This window comes from Anopheles arabiensis, chromosome 2 (assembly GCF_016920715.1).
Source record: "Anopheles arabiensis isolate DONGOLA chromosome 2, AaraD3, whole genome shotgun sequence".
In the NCBI taxonomy this organism is placed as follows: Eukaryota; Metazoa; Arthropoda; class Insecta; order Diptera; family Culicidae; genus Anopheles; species Anopheles arabiensis.
The window spans coordinates 77,118,758-77,135,953 of record NC_053517.1 but is presented as its reverse complement, the minus strand read 5'-3'; the positions used below and the strand labels follow the sequence as shown (position 1 = coordinate 77,135,953).

The following is a 17,196-nucleotide window of genomic DNA, read 5'->3' as shown; positions in this document are numbered from 1 at the left end:
GCGGCGGGCATGGTTGTCAACGACCATACCATGTTGAAAACACCGGTTCTCGTCCGATCACCGAAGTTAAGCAACATCGGGCATGGCTAGTACTTAGGTGGGTGACCACTTGGGAAAACCATGTGTCGTTGGCATCTTCACCTTTTGCTTTTCTCAGCCTCATCGGGGATGTGTTTGGTCGCATGGAATGTATCCATCGTCCTTGTGGTCATCCCAGTACGCTGTGAAAAGTTCTTTTGGATGAATTGTTTCCTTCTTCTAACGCTTTCCTCAAAGGGCGATGTTGTTCTATTTATAGCCCTCGGTAGCATATGTTGGAGTGGGGAACTGTGGTCGAACATACTTTTTCTCAAACAACCACTATTGAAAATGTGTTTTATTGTGTGAAAAGCACTGTAGCTTGAGCCCTGTGACTTGTGGAGGCTGCAGAAAAGATGAATTCCACATTAGATTTGAACGTTAGACGGCGGTGTGACGTTGGTTTATGTTGCGTGTTAGCGGCGGGCATGGTTGTCAACGACCATACCATGTTGAAAACACCGGTTCTCGTCCGATCACCGAAGTTAAGCAACATCGGGCATGGCTAGTACTTAGGTGGGTGACCACTTGGGAAAACCATGTGTCGTTGGCATCTTCACCTTTTGCTTTTCTCAGCCTCATCGGGGATGTGTTTGGTCGCATGGAATGTATCCATCGTCCTTGTGGTCATCCCAGTACGCTGTGAAAAAGTTCTTTTTGGATGAATTGTTTCCTTCTTCTAACGCTTCCCTCGAAGGGCGATGTTGTTCTATTTATAGCCCTGCGTAGCATATGTTGGAGTGGGGAACTGTGGTCGAACATACTTTTTCTCAAACAACCACTATTGAAAATGTGTTTTATTGTGTGAAAAGCACTGTAGCTTGAGCCCTGTGACTTGTGGAGGCTGCAGAAAAGATGAATTCCACATTAGATTTGAACGTTAGACGGCGGTGTGACGTTGGTTTATGTTGCGTGTTAGCGGCGGGCATGGTTGTCAACGACCATACCATGTTGAAAACACCGGTTCTCGTCCGATCACCGAAGTTAAGCAACATCGGGCATGGCTAGTACTTAGGTGGGTGACCACTTGGGAAAACCATGTGTCGTTGGCATCTTCACCTTTTGCTTTTCTCAGCCTCATCGGGGATGTGTTTGGTCGCATGGAATGTATCCATCGTCCTTGTGGTCATCCCAGTACGCTGTGAAAAAGTTCTTTTGGATGAATTGTTTCCTTCTTCAACGCTTTCCTCAAAAGGGCGATGTTGTTCTATTTATAGCCCTCGGTAGCATATGTTGGAGTGGGGAACTGTGGTCGAACATACTTTTTCTCAAACAACCACTATTGAAAATGTGTTTTATTGTGTGAAAAGCACTGAAGCTTGTGTCCTGTGACTTGTGGAGGCTGCAGAAAAGATGAATTCCACATTAGATTTGAACGTTAGACGGCGGTGTGACGTTGGTTTATGTTGCGTGTTAGCGGCGGGCATGGTTGTCAACGACCATACCATGTTGAAAACACCGGTTCTCGTCCGATCACCGAAGTTAAGCAACATCGGGCATGGCTAGTACTTAGGTGGGTGACCACTTGGGAAAACCATGTGTCGTTGGCATCTTCACCTTTTGCTTTTCTCAGCCTCATCGGGGATGTGTTTGGTCGCATGGAATGTATCCATCGTCCTTGTGGTCATCCCAGTACGCTGTGAAAAAGTTCTTTTTGGATGAATTGTTTCCTTCTTCTAACGCTTCCCTCAAAAGGCGATGTTGTTCTATTTATAGCCCTCGGTAGCATATGTTGGAGTGGGGGAACTGTGGTCGAACATACTTTTTCTGCAAACATCACTATTGAAAATGTGTTTTATTGTGTGAAAAGCACTGTAGCTTGAGCCCTGTGACTTGTGGAGGCTGCAGAAAAGATGAATTCCACATTAGATTTGAACGTTAGACGGCGGTGTGACGTTGGTTTATGTTGCGTGTTAGCGGCGGACATGGTTGTCAACGACCATACCATGTTGAAAACACCGGTTCTCGTCCGATCACCGAAGTTAAGCAACATCGGGCATGGCTAGTACTTAGGTGGGTGACCACTTGGGAAAACCATGTGTCGTTGGCATCTTCACCTTTTTGCTTTTCTCAGCCTCATCGGGGATGTGTTTGGTCGCATGGAATGTATCCATCGTCCTTGTAGTCATCCCAGTACGCTGTGAAAAAGTTCCTTTTGGATGAATTGTTGCTCCTTCTAACGCTTCCCTCGAAGGGCGATGTTGTTCTATTTATAGCCCTTCGTAGCATATTGTTGGAGTGGGGGAACTGTGGTCGAACATACTTTTTCTCAAACAACCACTATTGAAAATGTGTTTTATTGTGTGAAAAGCACTGAAGCTTGTGTCCTGTGACTTGTGGAGGCTGCAGAAAAGATGAATTCCACATTAGATTTGAACGTTAGACGGCGGTGTGACGTTGGTTTATGTTGCGTGTTAGCGGCGGGCATGGTTGTCAACGACCATACCATGTTGAAAACACCGGTTCTCGTCCGATCACCGAAGTTAAGCAACATCGGGCATGGCTAGTACTTAGGTGGGTGACCACTTGGGAAAACCATGTGTCGTTGGCATCTTCACCTTTTGCTTTTCTCAGCCTCATCGGGGATGTGTTTGGTCGCATGGAATGTATCCATCGTCCTTGTGGTCATCCCAGTACGCTGTGAAAAAGTTCTTTTGGATGAATTGTTTCCTTCTTCTAACGCTTCCCTCGAAGGGCGATGTTGTTCTATTTATAGCCCTGCGTAGCATATGTTGGAGTGGGGAACTGTGGTCGAACATACTTTTTCTCAAACAACCACTATTGAAGATGTGTTTTATTGTGTGAAAAGCACTGTAGCTTGAGCCCTGTGACTTGTGGAGGCTGCAGAAAAGATGAATTCCACATTAGATTTGAACGTTAGACGGCGGTGTGACGTTGGTTTATGTTGCGTGTTAGCGGCGGGCATGGTTGTCAACGACCATACCATGTTGAAAACACCGGTTCTCGTCCGATCACCGAAGTTAAGCAACATCGGGCATGGCTAGTACTTAGGTGGGTGACCACTTGGGAAAACCATGTGTCGTTGGCATCTTCACCTTTTGCTTTTCTCAGCCTCATCGGGGATGTGTTTGGTCGCATGGAATGTATCCATCGTCCTTGTGGTCATCCCAGTACGCTGTGAAAAAGTTCTTTTGGATGAATTGTTTCCTTCTTCTAACGCTTTCCTCAAAGGGCGATGTTGTATTTATAGCCCTGCGTAGCATATGTTGGAGTGGGGGAACTGTGGTCGAATATACTTTTTCTGAAACAATCACTATTGAAAATGTGTTTTATTGTGTGAAAAGCACTCTATCTTGTGCTCTGTGACTTGTGGAGGCTGCAGAAAAGATGAATTCCACATTAGATTTGAACGTTAGACGGCGGTGTGACGTTGGTTTATGTTGCGTGTTAGCGGCGGGCATGGTTGTCAACGACCATACCATGTTGAAAACACCGGTTCTCGTCCGATCACCGAAGTTAAGCAACATCGGGCATGGCTAGTACTTAGGTGGGTGACCACTTGGGAAAACCATGTGTCGTTGGCATCTTCACCTTTTTGCTTTTCTCAGCCTCATCGGGGATGTGTTTGGTCGCATGGAATGTATCCATCGTCCTTGTGGTCATCCCAGTACGCTGTGAAAAAGTTCTTTTGGATGAATTGTTTCCTTCTTCTAACGCTTTCCTCAAAGGCGATGTTGTTCTATTTATAGCCCTCGGTAGCATATGTTGGAGTGGGGAACTGTGGTCGAACATACTTTTTCTCAAACAACCACTATTGAAAATGTGTTTTATTGTGTGAAAAGCACTGAAGCTTGAGCCCTGTGACTTGTGGCGGCTGCAGAAAAGATGAATTCCACATTAGATTTGAACGTTAGACGGCGGTGTGACATTGGTTTATGTTGCGTGTTAGCGGCGGGCATGGTTGTCAACGACCATACCATGTTGAAAACACCGGTTCTCGTCCGATCACCGAAGTTAAGCAACATCGGGCATGGCTAGTACTTAGGTGGGTGACCACTTGGGAAAACCATGTGTCGTTGGCATCTTCACCTTTTGCTTTTCTCAGCCTCATCGGGGATGTGTTTGGTCGCATGGAATGTATCCATCGTCCTTGTGGTCATCCCAGTACGCTGTGAAAAGTTCTTTTGGATGAATTGTTTCCTTCTTCTAACGCTTCCCTCAAAGGGCGATGTTGTTCTATTTATAGCCCTGCGTAGCATATGTTGGAGTGGGGAACTGTGGTCGAACATACTTTTTCTGCAAACATCACTATTGAAAATGTGTTTTATTGTGTGAAAAGCACTGTAGCTTGAGCCCTGTGACTTGTGGAGGCTGCAGAAAAGATGAATTCCACATTAGATTTGAACGTTAGACGGCGGTGTGACGTTGGTTTATGTTGCGTGTTAGCGGCGGGCATGGTTGTCAACGACCATACCATGTTGAAAACACCGGTTCTCGTCCGATCACCGAAGTTAAGCAACATCGGGCATGGCTAGTACTTAGGTGGGTGACCACTTGGGAAAACCATGTGTCGTTGGCATCTTCACCTTTTGCTTTTCTCAGCCTCATCGGGGATGTGTTTGGTCGCATGGAATGTATCCATCGTCCTTGTGGTCATCCCAGTACGCTGTGAAAAAGTTCTTTTGGATGAATTGTTTCCTTCTTCTAACGCTTTCCCTCAAAAGGGCGATGTTGTTCTATTTATAGCCCCTGCGTAGCATATGTTGGAGTGGGGAACTGTGGTCGAACATACTTTTTCTGCAAACAACCACTATTGAAAATGTGTTTTATTGTGTGAAAAGCACTGTAGCTTGAGCCCTGTGACTTGTGGAGGCTGCAGAAAAGATGAATTCCACATTAGATTTGAACGTTAGACGGCGGTGTGACGTTGGTTTATGTTGCGTGTTAGCGGCGGGCATGGTTGTCAACGACCATACCATGTTGAAAACACCGGTTCTCGTCCGATCACCGAAGTTAAGCAACATCGGGCATGGCTAGTACTTAGGTGGGTGACCACTTGGGAAAACCATGTGTCGTTGGCATCTTCACCTTTTGCTTTTCTCAGCCTCATCGGGGATGTGTTTGGTCGCATGGAATGTATCCATCGTCCTTGTGGTCATCCCAGTACGCTGTGAAAAAGTTCTTTTGGATGAATTGTTTCCTTCTTCTAACGCTTCCCTCAAAAGGGCGATGTTGTTCTATTTATAGCCCTGCGTAGCATATGTTGGAGTGGGGAACTGTGGTCGAACATACTTTTTCTCAAACAATCACTATTGAAAATGTGTTTTATTGTGTGAAAAGCACTGTAGCTTGAGCCCTGTGACTTGTGGAGGCTGCAGAAAAGATGAATTCCACATTAGATTTGAACGTTAGACGGCGGTGTGACGTTGGTTTATGTTGCGTGTTAGCGGCGGGCATGGTTGTCAACGACCATACCATGTTGAAAACACCGGTTCTCGTCCGATCACCGAAGTTAAGCAACATCGGGCATGGCTAGTACTTAGGTGGGTGACCACTTGGGAAAACCATGTGTCGTTGGCATCTTCACCTTTTTGCTTTTCTCAGCCTCATCGGGGATGTGTTTGGTCGCATGGAATGTATCCATCGTCCTTGTGGTCATCCCAGTACGCTGTGAAAAGTTCTTTTGGATGAATTGTTCCTTCTTCTAACGCTTCCCTCAAAGGGCGATGTTGTTCTATTTATAGCCCCTCGGTAGCATATTGTTGGAGTGGGGGAACTGTGGTCGAACATACTTTTTCTCAAACAATCACTATTGAAATGTGTTTTATTGTGTGAAAAGCACTGTAGCTTGAGCCCTGTGACTTGTGGAGGCTGCAGAAAAGATGAATTCCACATTAGATTTGAACGTTAGACGGCGGTGTGACGTTGGTTTATGTTGCGTGTTAGCGGCGGGCATGGTTGTCAACGACCATACCATGTTGAAAACACCGGTTCTCGTCCGATCACCGAAGTTAAGCAACATCGGGCATGGCTAGTACTTAGGTGGGTGACCACTTGGGAAAACCATGTGTCGTTGGCATCTTCACCTTTTGCTTTTCTCAGCCTCATCGGGGATGTGTTTGGTCGCATGGAATGTATCCATCGTCCTTGTGGTCATCCCAGTACGCTGTGAAAAAGTTCTTTTGGATGAATTGTTTCCTTCTTCTAACGCTTCCCTCGAAGGGCGATGTTGTTCTATTTATAGCCCTTCGTAGCACATGTTGGAGTGGGGGAACTGTGGTCGAACATACTTTTCTCAAACAACCACTATTGAAAATGTGTTTTATTGTGTGAAAAGCACTGTAGCTTGAGCCCTGTGACTTGTGGAGGCTGCAGAAAAGATGAATTCCACATTAGATTTGAACGTTAGACGGCGGTGTGACGTTGGTTTATGTTGCGTGTTAGCGGCGGGCATGGTTGTCAACGACCATACCATGTTGAAAACACCGGTTCTCGTCCGATCACCGAAGTTAAGCAACATCGGGCATGGCTAGTACTTAGGTGGGTGACCACTTGGGAAAACCATGTGTCGTTGGCATCTTCACCTTTTGCTTTTCTCAGCCTCATCGGGGATGTGTTTGGTCGCATGGAATGTATCCATCGTCCTTGTGGTCATCCCAGTACGCTGTGAAAAAGTTCTTTTTGGATGAATTGTTCCTCTTCTAACGCTTTCCTCAAAGGGCGATGTTGTTCTATTTATAGCCCTCGGTAGCATATGTTGGAGTGGGGGAACTGTGGTCGAACATACTTTTTCTCAAACAACCACTATTGAAAATGTGTTTTATTGTGTGAAAAGCACTGAAGCTTGTGTCCTGTGACTTGTGGAGGCTGCAGAAAAGATGAATTCCACATTAGATTTGAACGTTAGACGGCGGTGTGACGTTGGTTTATGTTGCGTGTTAGCGGCGGGCATGGTTGTCAACGACCATACCATGTTGAAAACACCGGTTCTCGTCCGATCACCGAAGTTAAGCAACATCGGGCATGGCTAGTACTTAGGTGGGTGACCACTTGGGAAAACCATGTGTCGTTGGCATCTTCACCTTTTTGCTTTTCTCAGCCTCATCGGGGATGTGTTTGGTCGCATGGAATGTATCCATCGTCCTTGTGGTCATCCCAGTACGCTGTGAAAAAGTTCTTTTGGATGAATTGTTTCCTTCTTCTAACGCTTTCCTCAAAAGGCGATGTTGTTCTATTTATAGCCCTGCGTAGCATATGTTGGAGTGGGGAACTGTGGTCGAACATACTTTTCTCAAACAACCACTATTGAAAATGTGTTTTATTGTGTGAAAAGCACTGAAGCTTGTGTCCTGTGACTTGTGGAGGCTGCAGAAAAGATGAATTCCACATTAGATTTGAACGTTAGACGGCGGTGTGACGTTGGTTTATGTTGCGTGTTAGCGGCGGGCATGGTTGTCAACGACCATACCATGTTGAAAACACCGGTTCTCGTCCGATCACCGAAGTTAAGCAACATCGGGCATGGCTAGTACTTAGGTGGGTGACCACTTGGGAAAACCATGTGTCGTTGGCATCTTCACCTTTTTGCTTTTCTCAGCCTCATCGGGGATGTGTTTGGTCGCATGGAATGTATCCATCGTCCTTGTGGTCATCCCAGTACGCTGTGAAAAAGTTCTTTTGAATGAATTGTTTCCTTCTTCTAACGCTTCCCTCAAAAGGGCGATGTTGTTCTATTTATAGCCCTCGTAGCATATGTTGGAGTGGGGAACTGTGGTCGAACATACTTTTTCTCAAACAACCACTATTGAAAATGTGTTTTATTGTGTGAAAAGCACTGTAGCTTGAGCACTGTGACTTGTGGAAGCTTCAGAAAAGATGAATTCCACATTAGATTTGAACGTTAGACGGCGGTGTGACGTTGGTTTATGTTGCGTGTTAGCGGCGGGCATGGTTGTCAACGACCATACCATGTTGAAAACACCGGTTCTCGTCCGATCACCGAAGTTAAGCAACATCGGGCATGGCTAGTACTTAGGTGGGTGACCACTTGGGAAAACCATGTGTCGTTGGCATCTTCACCTTTTGCTTTTCTCAGCCTCATCGGGGATGTGTTTGGTCGCATGGAATGTATCCATCGTCCTTGTGGTCATCCCAGTACGCTGTGAAAAAGTTCTTTTGGATGAATTGTTTCTTCTAACGCTTCCCTCAAAAGGCGATGTTGTTCTATTTATAGCCCTGCGTAGCATATGTTGGAGTGGGGGAACTGTGGTCGAACATACTTTTTCTCAAACAATCACTATTGAAAATGTGTTTTATTGTGTGAAAAGCACTGTAGCTTGAGCCCTGTGACTTGTGGAGGCTGCAGAAAAGATGAATTCCACATTAGATTTGAACGTTAGACGGCGGTGTGACGTTGGTTTATGTTGCGTGTTAGCGGCGGGCATGGTTGTCAACGACCATACCATGTTGAAAACACCGGTTCTCGTCCGATCACCGAAGTTAAGCAACATCGGGCATGGCTAGTACTTAGGTGGGTGACCACTTGGGAAAACCATGTGTCGTTGGCATCTTCACCTTTTTGCTTTTCTCAGCCTCATCGGGGATGTGTTTGGTCGCATGGAATGTATCCATCGTCCTTGTGGTCATCCCAGTACGCCGTGAAAAAGTTCTTTTTGGATGAATTGTTTCCTTCTTCTAACGCTTCCCTCAAAAGGCGATGTTGTTCTATTTATAGCCCTGCGTAGCATATGTTGGAGTGGGGGAACTGTGGTCGAACATACTTTTTCTGCAAACATCACTATTGAAAATGTGTTTTATTGTGTGAAAAGCACTGTAGCTTGAGCCCTGTGACTTGTGGAGGCTGCAGAAAAGATGAATTCCACATTAGATTTGAACGTTAGACGGCGGTGTGACGTTGGTTTATGTTGCGTGTTAGCGGCGGGCATGGTTGTCAACGACCATACCATGTTGAAAACACCGGTTCTCGTCCGATCACCGAAGTTAAGCAACATCGGGCATGGCTAGTACTTAGGTGGGTGACCACTTGGGAAAACCATGTGTCGTTGGCATCTTCACCTTTTGCTTTTCTCAGCCTCATCGGGGATGTGTTTGGTCGCATGGAATGTATCCATCGTCCTTGTGGTCATCCCAGTACGCTGTGAAAAAGTTCTTTTGGATGAATTGTTTCCTTCTTCTAACGCTTCCCCTCGAAGGGCGATGTTGTTCTATTTATAGCCCTGCGCAGCATATGTTGGAGTGGGGAACTGTGGTCGAACATACTTTTTCCTCAAACAATCACTATTGAAAATGTGTTTTATTGTGTGAAAAGCACTGAAGCTTGTGTCCCGTGACTTGTGGAGGCTGCAGAAAAGATGAATTCCACATTAGATTTGAACGTTAGACGGCGGTGTGACGTTGGTTTATGTTGCGTGTTAGCGGCGGGCATGGTTGTCAACGACCATACCATGTTGAAAACACCGGTTCTCGTCCGATCACCGAAGTTAAGCAACATCGGGCATGGCTAGTACTTAGGTGGGTGACCACTTGGGAAAACCATGTGTCGTTGGCATCTTCACCTTTTGCTTTTCTCAGCCTCATCGGGGATGTGTTTGGTCGCATGGAATGTATCCATCGTCCTTGTGGTCATCCCAGTACGCTGTGAAAAAGTTCCTTTGGATGAATTGTTTCCTTCTTCTAACGCTTTCCTCAAAAGGCGATGTTGTTCTATTTATAGCCCTGCGTAGCATATGTTGGAGTGGGGAACTGTGGTCGAACATACTTTTTCTCAAACAACCACTATTGAAAATGTGTTTTATTGTGTGAAAAGCACTGTAGCTTGAGCCCTGTGACTTGTGGAGGCTGCAGAAAAGATGAATTCCACATTAGATTTGAACGTTAGACGGCGGTGTGACGTTGGTTTATGTTGCGTGTTAGCGGCGGGCATGGTTGTCAACGACCATACCATGTTGAAAACACCGGTTCTCGTCCGATCACCGAAGTTAAGCAACATCGGGCATGGCTAGTACTTAGGTGGGTGACCACTTGGGAAAACCATGTGTCGTTGGCATCTTCACCTTTTGCTTTTCTCAGCCTCATCGGGGATGTGTTTGGTCGCATGGAATGTATCCATCGTCCTTGTGGTCATCCCAGTACGCTGTGAAAAAGTTCTTTTTGGATGAATTGTTTCCTTCTTCTAACGCTTCCCTCGAAGGGCGATGTTGTTCTATTTATAGCCCTGCGTAGCATATGTTGGAGTGGGGGAACTGTGGTCGAACATACTTTTTCTGCAAACATCACTATTGAAAATGTGTTTTATTGTGTGAAAAGCACTGTAGCTTGAGCCCTGTGACTTGTGGAGGCTGCAGAAAAGATGAATTCCACATTAGATTTGAACGTTAGACGGCGGTGTGACGTTGGTTTATGTTGCGTGTTAGCGGCGGGCATGGTTGTCAACGACCATACCATGTTGAAAACACCGGTTCTCGTCCGATCACCGAAGTTAAGCAACATCGGGCATGGCTAGTACTTAGGTGGGTGACCACTTGGGAAAACCATGTGTCGTTGGCATCTTCACCTTTTGCTTTTCTCAGCCTCATCGGGGATGTGTTTGGTCGCATGGAATGTATCCATCGTCCTTGTGGTCATCCCAGTACGCTGTGAAAAAGTTCTTTTTGGATGAATTGTTTCCTTCTTCTAACGCTTCCCTCGAAGGGCGATGTTGTTCTATTTATAGCCCTGCGTAGCATATGTTGGAGTGGGGAACTGTGGTCGAACATACTTTTTCTGCAAACACCACTATTGAAAATGTGTTTTATTGTGTGAAAAGCACTGTAGCTTGAGCCCTGTGACTTGTGGAGGCTGCAGAAAAGATGAATTCCACATTAGATTTGAACGTTAGACGGCGGTGTGACGTTGGTTTATGTTGCGTGTTAGCGGCGGGCATGGTTGTCAACGACCATACCATGTTGAAAACACCGGTTCTCGTCCGATCACCGAAGTTAAGCAACATCGGGCATGGCTAGTACTTAGGTGGGTGACCACTTGGGAAAACCATGTGTCGTTGGCATCTTCACCTTTTGCTTTTCTCAGCCTCATCGGGGATGTGTTTGGTCGCATGGAATGTATCCATCGTCCTTGTGGTCATCCCAGTACGCTGTGAAAAAGTTCCTTTTGGATGAATTGTTTCCTTCTTCTAACGCTTCCCTCAAAAGGGCGATGTTGTTCTATTTATAGCCCTGCGTAGCATATGTTGGAGTGGGGAACTGTGGTCGAACATACTTTTTCTCAAACAATCACTATTGAAAATGTGTTTTATTGTGTGAAAAGCACTGAAGCTTGAGCCCTGTGACTTGTGGAGGCTGCAGAAAAGATGAATTCCACATTAGATTTGAACGTTAGACGGCGGTGTGACGTTGGTTTATGTTGCGTGTTAGCGGCGGGCATGGTTGTCAACGACCATACCATGTTGAAAACACCGGTTCTCGTCCGATCACCGAAGTTAAGCAACATCGGGCATGGCTAGTACTTAGGTGGGTGACCACTTGGGAAAACCATGTGTCGTTGGCATCTTCACCTTTTTGCTTTTCTCAGCCTCATCGGGGATGTGTTTGGTCGCATGGAATGTATCCATCGTCCTTGTGGTCATCCCAGTACGCTGTGAAAAAAGTTCTTTTGGATGAATTGTTTCCTTCTTCTAACGCTTTCCTCAAAGGGCGATGTTGTTCTATTTATAGCCCTCGGCAGCATATGTTGGAGTGGGGAACTGTGGTCGAACATACTTTTTCTCAAACAATCACTATTGAAAATGTGTTTTATTGTGTGAAAAGCACTGAAGCTTGAGCCCTGTGACTTGTGGAGGCTGCAGAAAAAGATGAATTCCACATTAGATTTGAACGTTAGACGGCGGTGTGACGTTGGTTTATGTTGCGTGTTAGCGGCGGGCATGGTTGTCAACGACCATACCATGTTGAAAACACCGGTTCTCGTCCGATCACCGAAGTTAAGCAACATCGGGCATGGCTAGTACTTAGGTGGGTGACCACTTGGGAAAACCATGTGTCGTTGGCATCTTCACCTTTTGCTTTTCTCAGCCTCATCGGGGATGTGTTTGGTCGCATGGAATGTATCCATCGTCCTTGTGGTCATCCCAGTACGCTGTGAAAAAGTTCTTTTGGATGAATTGTTTCCTTCTTCTAACGCTTCCCTCGAAGGGCGATGTTGTTCTATTTATAGCCCTTCGTAGCATATTGTTGGAGTGGGGGAACTGTGGTCGAACATACTTTTTCTCAAACAACCACTATTGAAAATGTGTTTTATTGTGTGAAAAGCACTGTAGCTTGAGCCCTGTGACCTGTGGAGGCTGCAGAAAAGATGAATTCCACATTAGATTTGAACGTTAGACGGCGGTGTGACGTTGGTTTATGTTGCGTGTTAGCGGCGGGCATGGTTGTCAACGACCATACCATGTTGAAAACACCGGTTCTCGTCCGATCACCGAAGTTAAGCAACATCGGGCATGGCTAGTACTTAGGTGGGTGACCACTTGGGAAAACCATGTGTCGTTGGCATCTTCACCTTTTGCTTTTCTCAGCCTCATCGGGGATGTGTTTGGTCGCATGGAATGTATCCATCGTCCTTGTGGTCATCCCAGTACGCTGTGAAAAAGTTCTTTTGAATGAATTGTTTCCTTCTTCTAACGCTTCCCTCGAAGGGCGATGTTGTTCTATTTATAGCCCTGCGTAGCATATGTTGGAGTGGGGAACTGTGGTCGAACATACTTTTTCTCAAACAATCACTATTGAAAATGTGTTTTATTGTGTGAAAAGCACTGTAGCTTGAGCCCTGTGACTTGTGGAGGCTGCAGAAAAGATGAATTCCACATTAGATTTGAACGTTAGACGGCGGTGTGACGTTGGTTTATGTTGCGTGTTAGCGGCGGGCATGGTTGTCAACGACCATACCATGTTGAAAACACCGGTTCTCGTCCGATCACCGAAGTTAAGCAACATCGGGCATGGCTAGTACTTAGGTGGGTGACCACTTGGGAAAACCATGTGTCGTTGGCATCTTCACCTTTTGCTTTTCTCAGCCTCATCGGGGATGTGTTTGGTCGCATGGAATGTATCCATCGTCCTTGTGGTCATCCCAGTACGCTGTGAAAAAGTTCTTTTGGATGAATTGTTTCCTTCTTCTAACGCTTCCCTCGAAGGGCGATGTTGTTCTATTTATAGCCCTCGGTAGCATATGTTGGAGTGGGGAACTGTGGTCGAACATACTTTTTCTCAAACAACCACTATTGAAAATGTGTTTTATTGTGTGAAAAGCACTGAAGCTTTGTGTCCTGTGACCTGTGGAGGCTGCAGAAAAGATGAATTCCACATTAGATTTGAACGTTAGACGGCGGTGTGACGTTGGTTTATGTTGCGTGTTAGCGGCGGGCATGGTTGTCAACGACCATACCATGTTGAAAACACCGGTTCTCGTCCGATCACCGAAGTTAAGCAACATCGGGCATGGCTAGTACTTAGGTGGGTGACCACTTGGGAAAACCATGTGTCGTTGGCATCTTCACCTTTTGCTTTTCTCAGCCTCATCGGGGATGTGTTTGGTCGCATGGAATGTATCCATCGTCCTTGTGGTCATCCCAGTACGCTGTGAAAAAGTTCTTTTGGATGAATTTTTCCTTCTTCTAACGCTTCCCTCAAAGGGCGATGTTGTTCTATTTATAGCCCCTGCGTAGCATATGTTGGAGTGGGGAACTGTGGTCGAACATACTTTTTCTCAAACAATCACTATTGAAAATGTGTTTTATTGTGTGAAAAGCACTGTAGCTTGAGTCCTGTGACCTGTGGAGGCTGCAGAAAAGATGAATTCCACATTAGATTTGAACGTTAGACGGCGGTGTGACGTTGGTTTATGTTGCGTGTTAGCGGCGGGCATGGTTGTCAACGACCATACCATGTTGAAAACACCGGTTCTCGTCCGATCACCGAAGTTAAGCAACATCGGGCATGGCTAGTACTTAGGTGGGTGACCACTTGGGAAAACCATGTGTCGTTGGCATCTTCACCTTTTGCTTTTCTCAGCCTCATCGGGGATGTGTTTGGTCGCATGGAATGTATCCATCGTCCTTGTGGTCATCCCAGTACGCTGTGAAAAAGTTCTTTTGGATGAATTGTTTCCTTCTTCTAACGCTTTCCCTCAAAGGGCGATGTTGTTCTATTTATAGCCCTCGGTAGCATATGTTGGAGTGGGGAACTGTGGTCGAACATACTTTTCTCAAACAACCACTATTGAAAATGTGTTTTATTGTGTGAAAAGCACTGTAGCTTGTGTCCTGTGACCTGTGGAGGCTGCAGAAAAGATGAATTCCACATTAGATTTGAACGTTAGACGGCGGTGTGACGTTGGTTTATGTTGCGTGTTAGCGGCGGGCATGGTTGTCAACGACCATACCATGTTGAAAACACCGGTTCTCGTCCGATCACCGAAGTTAAGCAACATCGGGCATGGCTAGTACTTAGGTGGGTGACCACTTGGGAAAACCATGTGTCGTTGGCATCTTCACCTTTTGCTTTTCTCAGCCTCATCGGGGATGTGTTTGGTCGCATGGAATGTATCCATCGTCCTTGTGGTCATCCCAGTACGCTGTGAAAAAGTTCCTTTGGATGAATTGTTCCTTCTTCTAACGCTTTCCTCAAAGGGCGATGTTGTTCTATTTATAGCCCCTGCAGTAGCATATGTTGGAGTGGGGAACTGTGGTCGAACATACTTTTTCTCAAACAATCACTATTGAAAATGTGTTTTATTGTGTGAAAAGCACTGAAGCTTGTGTCCTGTGACTTGTGGAGGCTGCAGAAAAGATGAATTCCACATTAGATTTGAACGTTAGACGGCGGTGTGACGTTGGTTTATGTTGCGTGTTAGCGGCGGGCATGGTTGTCAACGACCATACCATGTTGAAAACACCGGTTCTCGTCCGATCACCGAAGTTAAGCAACATCGGGCATGGCTAGTACTTAGGTGGGTGACCACTTGGGAAAACCATGTGTCGTTGGCATCTTCACCTTTTGCTTTTCTCAGCCTCATCGGGGATGTGTTTGGTCGCATGGAATGTATCCATCGTCCTTGTGGTCATCCCAGTACGCTGTGAAAAAGTTCTTTTGGATGAATTGTTCCTTCTTCTAACGCTTTCCCTCAGAAGGGCGATGTTGTTCTATTTATAGCCCTCGGTAGCATATTGTTGGAGTGGGGGAACTGTGGTCGAACATACTTTTTCTCAAACAACCACTATTGAAAATGTGTTTTATTGTGTGAAAAGCACTGTAGCTTGAGCCCTGTGACCTGTGGAGGCTGCAGAAAAGATGAATTCCACATTAGATTTGAACGTTAGACGGCGGTGTGACGTTGGTTTATGTTGCGTGTTAGCGGCGGGCATGGTTGTCAACGACCATACCATGTTGAAAACACCGGTTCTCGTCCGATCACCGAAGTTAAGCAACATCGGGCATGGCTAGTACTTAGGTGGGTGACCACTTGGGAAAACCATGTGTCGTTGGCATCTTCACCTTTTGCTTTTCTCAGCCTCATCGGGGATGTGTTTGGTCGCATGGAATGTATCCATCGTCCTTGTGGTCATCCCAGTACGCTGTGAAAAAGTTCTTTTGGATGAATTGTTTCCTTCTTCTAACGCTTTCCCTCAAAGGGCGATGTTGTTCTATTTATAGCCCTCAAGTAGCATATGTTGGAGTGGGGAACTGTGGTCGAACATACTTTTTCTCAAACAACCACTATTGAAAATGTGTTTTATTGTGTGAAAAGCACTGAAGCTTGTGTCCTGTGACTTGTGGAGGCTGCAGAAAAGATGAATTCCACATTAGATTTGAACGTTAGACGGCGGTGTGACGTTGGTTTATGTTGCGTGTTAGCGGCGGGCATGGTTGTCAACGACCATACCATGTTGAAAACACCGGTTCTCGTCCGATCACCGAAGTTAAGCAACATCGGGCATGGCTAGTACTTAGGTGGGTGACCACTTGGGAAAACCATGTGTCGTTGGCATCTTCACCTTTTTGCTTTTCTCAGCCTCATCGGGGATGTGTTTGGTCGCATGGAATGTATCCATCGTCCTTGTGGTCATCCCAGTACGCTGTGAAAAAGTTCTTTTGGATGAATTGTTTCTTCTTCTAACGCTTTCCTCAAAAGGGCGATGTTGTTCTATTTATAGCCCCTGCGTAGCATATGTTGGAGTGGGGAACTGTGGTCGAACATACTTTTCTCAAACAATCACTATTGAAAATGTGTTTTATTGTGTGAAAAGCACTGAAGCTTGTGTCCTGTGACTTGTGGAGGCTGCAGAAAAGATGAATTCCACATTAGATTTGAACGTTAGACGGCGGTGTGACGTTGGTTTATGTTGCGTGTTAGCGGCGGGCATGGTTGTCAACGACCATACCATGTTGAAAACACCGGTTCTCGTCCGATCACCGAAGTTAAGCAACATCGGGCATGGCTAGTACTTAGGTGGGTGACCACTTGGGAAAACCATGTGTCGTTGGCATCTTCACCTTTTGCTTTTCTCAGCCTCATCGGGGATGTGTTTGGTCGCATGGAATGTATCCATCGTCCTTGTGGTCATCCCAGTACGCTGTGAAAAGTTCTTTTGGATGAATTGTTTCCTTCTTCTAACGCTTCCCTCGAAGGGCGATGTTGTTCTATTTATAGCCCTGCAGCATATGTTGGAGTGGGGAACTGTGGTCGAACATACTTTTTCTGCAAACATCACTATTGAAAATGTGTTTTATTGTGTGAAAAGCACTGTAGCTTGAGCCCTGTGACTTGTGGAGGCTGCAGAAAAGATGAATTCCACATTAGATTTGAACGTTAGACGGCGGTGTGACGTTGGTTTATGTTGCGTGTTAGCGGCGGGCATGGTTGTCAACGACCATACCATGTTGAAAACACCGGTTCTCGTCCGATCACCGAAGTTAAGCAACATCGGGCATGGCTAGTACTTAGGTGGGTGACCACTTGGGAAAACCATGTGTCGTTGGCATCTTCACCTTTTGCTTTTCTCAGCCTCATCGGGGATGTGTTTGGTCGCATGGAATGTATCCATCGTCCTTGTGGTCATCCCAGTACGCTGTGAAAAAAGTTCTT

The 17,196-nt window shown here is 45.9% G+C and overlaps 35 non-coding genes across 35 annotated transcripts; all 35 read left to right on the top strand.

Moving 5' to 3' along the window:
- The first annotated feature begins 15 nt into the window (after nt 1–15).
- On the top strand, nt 16–134 carry LOC120899148. The gene has a single exon (XR_005738953.1). It is a non-coding gene; the product is annotated as a 5S ribosomal RNA (ribosomal RNA).
- A 378-nt stretch (nt 135–512) lies between these two features.
- LOC120899147 lies at nt 513–631 on the top strand. The gene has a single exon (XR_005738952.1). It is a non-coding gene; the product is annotated as a 5S ribosomal RNA (ribosomal RNA).
- Nucleotides 632–1,011: 380 nt separating this feature from the next.
- On the top strand, nt 1,012–1,130 carry LOC120899145. Its single transcript, XR_005738950.1, has one exon. It is a non-coding gene; the product is annotated as a 5S ribosomal RNA (ribosomal RNA).
- A 379-nt stretch (nt 1,131–1,509) lies between these two features.
- LOC120899144 lies at nt 1,510–1,628 on the top strand. Its single transcript, XR_005738949.1, has one exon. It is a non-coding gene; the product is annotated as a 5S ribosomal RNA (ribosomal RNA).
- Nucleotides 1,629–2,009: 381 nt separating this feature from the next.
- LOC120899143 lies at nt 2,010–2,128 on the top strand. The gene has a single exon (XR_005738948.1). It is a non-coding gene; the product is annotated as a 5S ribosomal RNA (ribosomal RNA).
- A 382-nt stretch (nt 2,129–2,510) lies between these two features.
- On the top strand, nt 2,511–2,629 carry LOC120899142. Its single transcript, XR_005738947.1, has one exon. It is a non-coding gene; the product is annotated as a 5S ribosomal RNA (ribosomal RNA).
- Nucleotides 2,630–3,008: 379 nt separating this feature from the next.
- LOC120899141 lies at nt 3,009–3,127 on the top strand. The gene has a single exon (XR_005738946.1). It is a non-coding gene; the product is annotated as a 5S ribosomal RNA (ribosomal RNA).
- Nucleotides 3,128–3,504: 377 nt separating this feature from the next.
- Nucleotides 3,505–3,623, top strand: LOC120899140. The gene has a single exon (XR_005738945.1). It is a non-coding gene; the product is annotated as a 5S ribosomal RNA (ribosomal RNA).
- Nucleotides 3,624–4,002: 379 nt separating this feature from the next.
- Nucleotides 4,003–4,121, top strand: LOC120899139. The gene has a single exon (XR_005738944.1). It is a non-coding gene; the product is annotated as a 5S ribosomal RNA (ribosomal RNA).
- A 378-nt stretch (nt 4,122–4,499) lies between these two features.
- LOC120899138 lies at nt 4,500–4,618 on the top strand. Its single transcript, XR_005738943.1, has one exon. It is a non-coding gene; the product is annotated as a 5S ribosomal RNA (ribosomal RNA).
- A 383-nt stretch (nt 4,619–5,001) lies between these two features.
- LOC120899136 lies at nt 5,002–5,120 on the top strand. The gene has a single exon (XR_005738942.1). It is a non-coding gene; the product is annotated as a 5S ribosomal RNA (ribosomal RNA).
- Nucleotides 5,121–5,500: 380 nt separating this feature from the next.
- LOC120899135 lies at nt 5,501–5,619 on the top strand. Its single transcript, XR_005738941.1, has one exon. It is a non-coding gene; the product is annotated as a 5S ribosomal RNA (ribosomal RNA).
- A 380-nt stretch (nt 5,620–5,999) lies between these two features.
- Nucleotides 6,000–6,118, top strand: LOC120899133. The gene has a single exon (XR_005738939.1). It is a non-coding gene; the product is annotated as a 5S ribosomal RNA (ribosomal RNA).
- Nucleotides 6,119–6,497: 379 nt separating this feature from the next.
- Nucleotides 6,498–6,616, top strand: LOC120899132. The gene has a single exon (XR_005738938.1). It is a non-coding gene; the product is annotated as a 5S ribosomal RNA (ribosomal RNA).
- Nucleotides 6,617–6,995: 379 nt separating this feature from the next.
- On the top strand, nt 6,996–7,114 carry LOC120899131. Its single transcript, XR_005738937.1, has one exon. It is a non-coding gene; the product is annotated as a 5S ribosomal RNA (ribosomal RNA).
- A 379-nt stretch (nt 7,115–7,493) lies between these two features.
- LOC120899130 lies at nt 7,494–7,612 on the top strand. The gene has a single exon (XR_005738936.1). It is a non-coding gene; the product is annotated as a 5S ribosomal RNA (ribosomal RNA).
- A 380-nt stretch (nt 7,613–7,992) lies between these two features.
- Nucleotides 7,993–8,111, top strand: LOC120899129. The gene has a single exon (XR_005738935.1). It is a non-coding gene; the product is annotated as a 5S ribosomal RNA (ribosomal RNA).
- Nucleotides 8,112–8,487: 376 nt separating this feature from the next.
- On the top strand, nt 8,488–8,606 carry LOC120899127. The gene has a single exon (XR_005738933.1). It is a non-coding gene; the product is annotated as a 5S ribosomal RNA (ribosomal RNA).
- A 382-nt stretch (nt 8,607–8,988) lies between these two features.
- LOC120899126 lies at nt 8,989–9,107 on the top strand. Its single transcript, XR_005738932.1, has one exon. It is a non-coding gene; the product is annotated as a 5S ribosomal RNA (ribosomal RNA).
- Nucleotides 9,108–9,488: 381 nt separating this feature from the next.
- LOC120899125 lies at nt 9,489–9,607 on the top strand. Its single transcript, XR_005738931.1, has one exon. It is a non-coding gene; the product is annotated as a 5S ribosomal RNA (ribosomal RNA).
- Nucleotides 9,608–9,986: 379 nt separating this feature from the next.
- On the top strand, nt 9,987–10,105 carry LOC120899124. The gene has a single exon (XR_005738930.1). It is a non-coding gene; the product is annotated as a 5S ribosomal RNA (ribosomal RNA).
- Nucleotides 10,106–10,486: 381 nt separating this feature from the next.
- LOC120899123 lies at nt 10,487–10,605 on the top strand. The gene has a single exon (XR_005738929.1). It is a non-coding gene; the product is annotated as a 5S ribosomal RNA (ribosomal RNA).
- Nucleotides 10,606–10,985: 380 nt separating this feature from the next.
- Nucleotides 10,986–11,104, top strand: LOC120899121. The gene has a single exon (XR_005738927.1). It is a non-coding gene; the product is annotated as a 5S ribosomal RNA (ribosomal RNA).
- Nucleotides 11,105–11,485: 381 nt separating this feature from the next.
- Nucleotides 11,486–11,604, top strand: LOC120899120. Its single transcript, XR_005738926.1, has one exon. It is a non-coding gene; the product is annotated as a 5S ribosomal RNA (ribosomal RNA).
- A 382-nt stretch (nt 11,605–11,986) lies between these two features.
- Nucleotides 11,987–12,105, top strand: LOC120899119. The gene has a single exon (XR_005738925.1). It is a non-coding gene; the product is annotated as a 5S ribosomal RNA (ribosomal RNA).
- Nucleotides 12,106–12,486: 381 nt separating this feature from the next.
- LOC120899118 lies at nt 12,487–12,605 on the top strand. The gene has a single exon (XR_005738924.1). It is a non-coding gene; the product is annotated as a 5S ribosomal RNA (ribosomal RNA).
- Nucleotides 12,606–12,984: 379 nt separating this feature from the next.
- On the top strand, nt 12,985–13,103 carry LOC120899117. The gene has a single exon (XR_005738923.1). It is a non-coding gene; the product is annotated as a 5S ribosomal RNA (ribosomal RNA).
- Nucleotides 13,104–13,483: 380 nt separating this feature from the next.
- LOC120899116 lies at nt 13,484–13,602 on the top strand. Its single transcript, XR_005738922.1, has one exon. It is a non-coding gene; the product is annotated as a 5S ribosomal RNA (ribosomal RNA).
- Nucleotides 13,603–13,981: 379 nt separating this feature from the next.
- LOC120899115 lies at nt 13,982–14,100 on the top strand. The gene has a single exon (XR_005738921.1). It is a non-coding gene; the product is annotated as a 5S ribosomal RNA (ribosomal RNA).
- Nucleotides 14,101–14,479: 379 nt separating this feature from the next.
- Nucleotides 14,480–14,598, top strand: LOC120899114. Its single transcript, XR_005738920.1, has one exon. It is a non-coding gene; the product is annotated as a 5S ribosomal RNA (ribosomal RNA).
- Nucleotides 14,599–14,978: 380 nt separating this feature from the next.
- Nucleotides 14,979–15,097, top strand: LOC120899113. Its single transcript, XR_005738919.1, has one exon. It is a non-coding gene; the product is annotated as a 5S ribosomal RNA (ribosomal RNA).
- Nucleotides 15,098–15,479: 382 nt separating this feature from the next.
- LOC120899112 lies at nt 15,480–15,598 on the top strand. The gene has a single exon (XR_005738918.1). It is a non-coding gene; the product is annotated as a 5S ribosomal RNA (ribosomal RNA).
- A 381-nt stretch (nt 15,599–15,979) lies between these two features.
- On the top strand, nt 15,980–16,098 carry LOC120899110. Its single transcript, XR_005738916.1, has one exon. It is a non-coding gene; the product is annotated as a 5S ribosomal RNA (ribosomal RNA).
- Nucleotides 16,099–16,478: 380 nt separating this feature from the next.
- LOC120899109 lies at nt 16,479–16,597 on the top strand. The gene has a single exon (XR_005738915.1). It is a non-coding gene; the product is annotated as a 5S ribosomal RNA (ribosomal RNA).
- A 376-nt stretch (nt 16,598–16,973) lies between these two features.
- LOC120899108 lies at nt 16,974–17,092 on the top strand. Its single transcript, XR_005738914.1, has one exon. It is a non-coding gene; the product is annotated as a 5S ribosomal RNA (ribosomal RNA).
- The last annotated feature ends 104 nt before the right edge of the window (nt 17,093–17,196 follow it).